Source organism: Procambarus clarkii, chromosome 23 (genome assembly GCF_040958095.1).
Source record: "Procambarus clarkii isolate CNS0578487 chromosome 23, FALCON_Pclarkii_2.0, whole genome shotgun sequence".
Taxonomy (NCBI): domain Eukaryota; kingdom Metazoa; phylum Arthropoda; class Malacostraca; order Decapoda; family Cambaridae; genus Procambarus; species Procambarus clarkii.
Genome location: NC_091172.1, coordinates 31116891 through 31125115, shown reverse-complemented (window position 1 = coordinate 31125115; position 8225 = coordinate 31116891).

The following is an 8225-nucleotide window of genomic DNA, read 5'->3' as shown; positions in this document are numbered from 1 at the left end:
GCACCGTAGTACACTTGCACCGCCTGCCTCCTACACCGCACCACCCGCCTACTACACACAGGATTACAAAGTACATCACAAAGAGAGCATCGAATCCAAACGAAGTTTGTTGCTAGTGGAACGCGGAGCACATAATGTAAGGCGGAACTGTGAGGAAACTTTATTAACTATATAAGAGTAGTGGCTCGTGTACCCGGCGGTGCCCGGGTAACCGAGGCCACACCTTCACTAACTAGCATCGTCACCGTAACCATCTTAACTACGCACTATATTTACTGAGAAAATCAGCTGGAGCTTTGAGATGACTCGAGTTTGCGGCCGAGAGACTCCCAGCCGCTGACGCTAACCACTGGACTGCCTTGGTAAAAGTCATACAACCGGATTTCTACTGAACTCACAGGCAATCTGGAGGCCCTTACTGAAACCAGTAAAATTTTTACATATAACCCCCAAACACTCGGGGGTGGGAGGCGTCGTTGTTCATCCACCGTGGGCTCGAAGCTTCACATACGCAGAGAAATCACACTAACGTGATATATATATAAATATAACCCGAAGCTTCGCGAGTGATTTGGCCTAGGTTCGTATTCTGGTCGGGGAGGATTGACTAGGCACCAATCTTCTTCACCCCAACTGTGATTGTGTACCTGGTTGTTGCAGGATTGGCTGGTCGTATTCCAGGGGGGAACTAGTGGGTAAGGCTTACCATGAGCTCTGGAAAGGGAACGTTCTCAGCCTGCTAACAGATTCGTCTATTTCTGTACCAGCCTGTGTAACAAAAATATATCTACCATTCAAAGATTGGAGAATGACTATCATTCAGAAATTATATGCGAATCATTACCATTCAAGGTATCATTATTGGCTGCCAAGATATAGTTCTCGTCTGACTTGCTCCACGCAATAGCAGTGAGAGAGAGATTCCGCCCTAACAGACCTCAAATCAGACTCCATGTCAATACCTGTCGCTAATACTATGTGTGTGTGGGCTGGCGTGTGTATATTACGCTACACCGCTCGCCTCTCCTACCAGGCGAGGGCAATTTGAGAACTTTGAGTTGATTCTTGTATTCCAGATGCTGGGCTTATTCCTGAAGGGTAGTAAAGGTGTTCTGAATGTTTTCTTGCCCGAATGTTTCACCTTTCCTGACCGGGCCTCTGAGCACAGTGTTTCTTAGTGAGAACACAGCGACGCTCTGGAGAAGAAGAATCACTGGAGGCCACATCTTGCTATAGGGGTTCTCTTTATCGTTCGCATCATCTTCTTGGCGTCTCCAATCGTTCTGTGAACTGTGGGTAGGCGGTGAGACCTTGCTACTCCTAGTAGAGTGCGCAAAGGTTCCTTCATGCAACTAGCGTTGACTTGCGCACCGTTGTGCCTCGTCCGGAGACTAGTTGCCAGAAGGGCTAAGAATACAAGGAGGACAAGGAGGAGGAGGAGCTGAAGGCAGGAAGGTTGTCTGAATATCACCCCTCGAGACATTTTCTTTCAAGCGTTATAAGGAAAAGTAGCTTAGTGAATGCTCAGAGGAGTTCCTTCTCTATTATGGAACATCCTCCCACTCACAGCCAGAAGAGCAGTAAAGGCGGCGCGGTGTTGCAAGAGCCACGATCGGATCGCTAATTGGGTCATTGTGCCTCGCTTTCCTTAATTGGTGTTACAACACCAAGAGGTTCTCAGATAGTTATTTTGTACTTGAAAGGCAGACAAGTTACAAATTAGGACCAAATATATTGAGTTGAACGAACGACTCTGAATTTGAGCGTCGTTGGCGTCGTTGTTTTCGCTACCCAGGCAACGCTACCCCCTGGCGACGCTACCCAGGCAACGCTACCCAGGCAACGCTACCCAGGCAACGCTACCCCCTGGCGACGCTACCCAGGCAACGCTACCCAGGCAACGCTACCCCCTGGCGACGCTACCCAGGCAACGCTACCCCCCCCTGGCGACGCTACCCAGGCAACGCTACCCAGGCAACGCTACCCCCCTGGCGACGCTACCCAGGCAACGCTACCCCCCCTGGCGACGCTACCCAGGCAACGCTACCCAGGCAACGCTACCCAGGCAACGCTACCCCCCTGGCGACGCTACCCAGGCAACGCTACCCAGGCAACGCTACCCCCCTGGCGACGCTACCCAGGCAACGCTACCCAGGCAACGCTACCCAGGCAACGCTACCCCCCTGGCGACGCTACCCAGGCAACGCTACCCAGGCAACGCTACCCAGGCAACGCTACCCTGGCAACGCTACCCCCCTGGCGACGCTACCCAGGCAACGCTACCCAGGCAACGCTACCCAGGCAACGCTACCCCCCTGGCGACGCTACCCAGGCAACGCTACCCAGGCAACGCTACCCAGGCAACGCTACCCAGGCAACGCTACCCCCCTGGCGACGCTACCCAGGCAACGCTACCCAGGCAACGCTACCCCCCTGGCGACGCTACCCAGGCAACGCTACCCAGGCAACGCTACCAAGGCAACGCTACCCTCCTGGCGACGCTACCCAGGCAACGCTACCCAGGCAACGCTACCCAGGCAACGCTAGCGCCCTGGCGACGTTACCCAGGCAACGCTACCCCCCTGGCGACGCTACGTAGGTGACGCTCGATCGTGGCCATGCTATGCGACGGAAATTACAAAATTACAAGTGGGTATTCATTATATATTAATGTATATGTATATATATATATATATATATATATATATATATATATATATATATATATATATATATATATATATATATATATATATATATACTGTATATATATATATATATATATATATATATATATATATATATATATATATATATATATACAGTATTTATATATTATATATCCATCATTTGAGGCAATGAGGTGACTTGAATTCAGATCTAGTGATCTGAATGCACTGTCTAGTCAGACCTAGTGATCTGACCCACTTGGCTACGATAGGACAAAAGCTCTTCAACCTGGCACTCTGTCCGGAGAGAATGTCTGTGTTCCAGGATGGGGCCAGATGCTTGGGGCTAGCCTCACCAAACTTTGCAGGGTGACTGGTCTTTATCCATGTAACCTGAATATTTCTTTTTTTGGAATTCTAAGAGGAAGACCAATATAATAGAAATAGCCTACCCCATCTTCTCCATTAGAAAATGGAGAAACGACGACGCTTCGGTCCGTTGTGGACCATTATCAAGTCGTGTGATAGAAGAGAGGATTTGATTGATTGATGAAGATTAAGCCACCCAAGAGGTGGCACAGGCATGAATACCCCGTAAGTGGTGGATTGTTTGGAGTGAATGTGATCTTTGGTCTTGAAAGAATATACTGTGTGCTGCGCTCGCATTAAAACCTCTAGTTATTTTATATAGCCTTCCCGGATTGGTGCCTTCTTGGATAATAACTTACTATATGGCCGCTAGCGAGGGGGGAAGAGTCTGCTGGACAGTATTTATGAGGGTGTCCAGCTGCTGGACACCTTTCATGACCAGAAGGATGGCAGTATAAAAGAAAGGTTGTTGTTGATTTAGATTCAGCTACTGGGAACAAAAGGTTGCAAGTAGCACGGGCTATGGTGAGCCCGTAGTGGACTTACCTGGCACTGGAGCGGGGATGTAACTGTGGAAGGGAGAGAGGAATGTGCAGGCAAATATTTAAGATCTGTGCAGGCAAAAATTTATAAGGTAAGAGAGTAAGGTGGCAGATGAGGAGTAGGTAAGATAAAAAAGTAAGAGTAAGATAAAAGGTAGTATATTAGGATGAAAGATAGGAATGGGATGAAGGTAAGAGAAAGTATGAGAACTAAGAGTAGAGAAGAGAATGAGAACGGGAAAAGGTAAGAATAAGAGGAAGGTAAGAGGAAATGTAAGAAAAAGAAAACGGGTAACAAAATGAAGTAGGCTTAATTCAGATCACGTCTGTTAAGAAGGTTGGAGCATTTAAGTATGTACACACATGATCTTTACTTAAGCCTACTCTCCACTTGCTTACCATCTTTTCTTTTCCTTACATTTCCTCTTAGTTTCCTCTTATTCTTACCTCATGCCATTCTTACCTTCGTCCCGTAAACATTGTCTTCCCTTCAGCCACGTTATCATGACCCATCGTCTGGAATATGGTGTTGTACACTGTGGTGTCCCTCAGGTGTTCGGGGAGTGGGTGCTGGGGGCCGCGGCCTGCAAGATCATCATCTACTCCGAGATAGTGACGCTCTCCTCGACCACCTTCCTGCTGATGGTGATGTCTTGGGACCGCTACCAGGCCATCTGCCGTCCCCTCGACTTCGCCTCCTCCGCTCGGAGAGCTCGGAGGCTCATCGGCTGCTCCTGGCTGGCCGCCTTCGTTATGGCCGTCCCTCATCTCTTTATCTTTGTCCAGGTGGGTCCCCGTCACACTTCTCGCTCGGCCGGTGGAGTCTCGCTCGGCCGGGGGAGTCTCGCTCGGCCGGGTGGGTCTCGCTCGGCATGGTGGGTCTCGCTCGGCATGGTGGGTCTCGCTCGGCCGGGTGGGTCTCGCTTGGTCTGGTGGGTCTCGCTCGGCATGGTGGGTCTCGCTCGGCCGGGTAGGTCTCGCTTGGTCTGGTGGGTCTCGCTCGGCATGGTGGGTCTCGCTCGGCCGGGTGGGTCTCGCTTGGTCTGGTGGGTCTCGCTCGGACGGGGGAGTCTCGCTCGGCCGGGTGGGTCTCGCTTGGTCTGGTGGGTCTCGCTCGGCATGGTGGGTCTCGCTCGGCCGGGTGGGTCTCGCTTGGTCTGGTGGGTCTCGCTCGGCCGGGTGGGTCTCGCTTGGTCTGGTGGGTCTCGCTCGGCATGGTGGGTCTCGCTCGGCCGGGTGGGTCTCGCTTGGTCTGGTGGGTCTCGCTTGGCATGGTGGGTCTCGCTCGGCCGGGTGGGTCTCGCTCGGCATGGTGGGTCTCGCTCGGCCGGGTGGGTCTCGCTTGGTCTGGTGGGTCTCGCTCGGCCGGGTGGGTCTCGCTCGGCCAGCTGTCACCCATTATATATATACCGGCTTCCTTCACCCGCTCAAAAGATTTGAGAAATTATATTACAATTTTCCCAGAGTCAGAGGCCAGGCGCTGCTTCTTCACAATATTTTACAATATCTTACGATGACAATGAAGACACTTTAGTGGTGACGGCGCATACAATTCCTTTTGTGTGTTGCGCCTTCTTTTGGATAATTAATTATAATAGGTAATGTAAGCTGTGTATTTAATTTATGGAAGTACTAGTTTGGGCCTCCGGCGCTGCTCAGGCGCCCTAGACCAGTCGACCAGTTCACACCAGACTCGACCAGATATGACATTTTGAGAAATCTCTCAAAATATCGCTCGTAGCAAACAAGTGCTGCGGGCTGCATCCTTCGTGCGCGCGCGCGCGCGTGTGTATGTGTACTCACCTATTCACCTATTTGTACTCACCTATTTGTGCTATCTTGAGGTTATCTTGAGATGATTTCGGGGCTTTAGTGTCCCCGCGGCCCGGTCCTCGACCAGGCCTCCACCCCCAGGAAGCAGCCCGTGACAGCTGACTTACACCCAGGTACCTATTTACTGCTACTGCTTTCATGCTTGTGGGGGTTGAGCCCTGGCTCTTTGGTCCCGCCTCTCAACTGTCAATCAACTGGTGTACAGGTTCCTGAGCCTACTGGGCTCTATCATATCTACATTTGAAACTGTGTATGGAGTCAGCCTCCACCACATCACTGCCTAATGCATTCCATTTGTTAACTACTCTGACACTGAAAAAGTTCTTTCTAACGTCCCTGTGGCTCATGTGGGTACTCAGTTTCCACCTTTGTCCCCTTGTTCGCGTACCACCAGTGTTGAATAGTTTATCCTTGTTTACCCGGTCGATTCCCCTGAGGATTTTGTAGGTTGTGATCATGTCTCCCCTTACTCTTCTGTCTTCCAGTGTCGTAAGGTGCATTTCCCGTAGCCTTTCCTGGTAACTCATGCCTCTTAGTTCTGGGACTAGTCTAGTGGCATACCTTTGAACTTTTTCCAGCTTCGTCTTGTGCTTGACAAGGTACGGGCTCCATGCTGGGGCCGCATACTCCAGGATTGGTCTTACATATGTGGTGTACAAGATTCTGAATGATTCCTTACACAGGTTCCTGAACGCTGTTCTGATGTTAGCCAGCCTCGCATATGCCGCAGACGTTATTCTTTTTATGTGGGCTTCAGGAGACAGGTTTGGTGTGATATCAACTCCTAGATCTTTCTCTCTGTCCGTTTCATTAAGTACTTCATCTCCTATTCTGTATCCTGTGTCTGGCCTCCTGTTTTCACCGCCTGGTTTCATTACTTTGCATTTACTCGGGTTGAACTTTAACAGTCATTTGTTGGACCATTCACTCAGTCTGTCTAAGTCATCTTGTAGCCTCCTACTATCATCTTCTGTTTCAATCCTCCTCATAATTTTTGCATCATCAGCAAACATTGTGACAAACGAGTCTCTACCCTCTGGGAGATCATTAACATATATCAGAAACAGTATAGGTCCAAGGACTGACCCCTGCGGGACTCCACTCGTAACGTCTTGCCAATCTGAGACCTCACCCCTCACACTGATTCGTTGTCTCCTGTTGCTTAGGTACTCCTTTATCCAATGGAGTACCTTCCCTTTCACTCCAGCCTGCATCTCCAGCTTTTCACTAGCCTCTTGTGTGGCACTGTATCAAAGGCTTTCTGACAATCCAAAAATATGCAGTCTGCCCACCCTTCTCTTTCATGCCTGATTTTTGTTGCCTGGTCGTAGAATTCAAGTAACCCTCTGAGGCAGGACCTGCCATCCCTGAACCCATGTTGATGCTGTGTTACAAAGTTCTTTCGCTCCAGATGTTCCACTAGCTTTCTTCGCACAATCTTCTCCATCAGCTTGCATGGTATGCAGGTTAGGGACACTGGCCTGTAGTTCAGTGCCTCCTGTCTATCCCCTTTCTTGTATATCGGGACTACGTTAGCTGCTTTCCAAACTTCTGGCAGTTCCCCTGTTGCCAGTGATTTTTTATACACTATGGAGAGTGGCAGGCACAGTTCTTCTGCTCCTTCCTTTAGTATCCAAGGGGAGATTCCATCTGGGCCTATAGCCTTTGTCACATCCAACTCTAGTAAACTCTTCCTTACTTCCCCACTGGTAATCTCGAACTCTTCCAGTGGTTCCTGGTTAACTATTCCCTCTCTTATCTCTGGAATTTCTTCTTGCTCTAAGGTGAAGATCTCCTGGAATTTCTTATTCAGTTCCTCACACACTTCCTCGTCGTTTGAAGTGAATCCTTCTGCCCCTATCCTTAATTTCATAACCTGTTCCTTTACTGTTGTTTTTCTCCTGATGTGGCTGTGCAGCAATTTAGGTTGAGTCTTTGCCTTGCTTGCCATGTCATTTTCGTATTGCCCTTCTGCCTCTCTTCTCATCCTGACATATTCATTCCTGGCACTCTGGTATCTTTCTCTGCTCTCAAGTGTCCTGTTATTCCTATAGTTTCTCCATGCCCTTTTACTTTGCAGCTTAGCTAGCCTACATCTCTGATTAAACCATGGGTTTCTCATCTTCATTTCACTGTTTTCCTTTTGGACTGGGACAAACTTGTTTGCTGCGTCCTTGCACTTCTGCGTGATGTAGTCCATCATGTCTTGGGCCGTCTTTCCTTTTGTTTTCCGAAAAAGGGATACCGAAAACCTTTTGTTTTCGGTATCCCTCCTAGAGTTCAATAACCCTTCTTCAATCAGGTACTCAAACAGGTACGCGTGTGTGTGAACTCACCTAATTGTGTTTGCGGGGGTTGAGCTCCGGCTCTTTGGTCCCGCCTGTCAATCAACTGGTGTACAGATTCCTGAGCCTATTGGGCTCTATCATATTTATATTTGAAACTGTGTATGGAGTCAGCCTCCACCACAACACTACTTAATGCATTCCATTTGTTAACTACCCTGACACTAAAAAAAATCTTTCTAACGTCTCTGTGGCTCATCTGGGTACTAAGTTTCCATCTGTGTCCCCTTGTTCGTGTTCCACCCACGCTAAAGAGTTTGTCTTTGTCCACCCTGTCAAGTACCCTGAGAATTTTGTAGGTGGTTATCATGTCTCCCCTTACTCTTCTGTTTTCCATGGGTAGTGAGGTTCAGCTCCCTTAGCCTGCTCCTCGTAACTCATTCCTCTCAGTTCCGGAACCAGTCTGGTGGCATACCTCTGAATCTTCTCTAACTTCGTCTTGTGTTTAACTAGGTATGGACTCTACG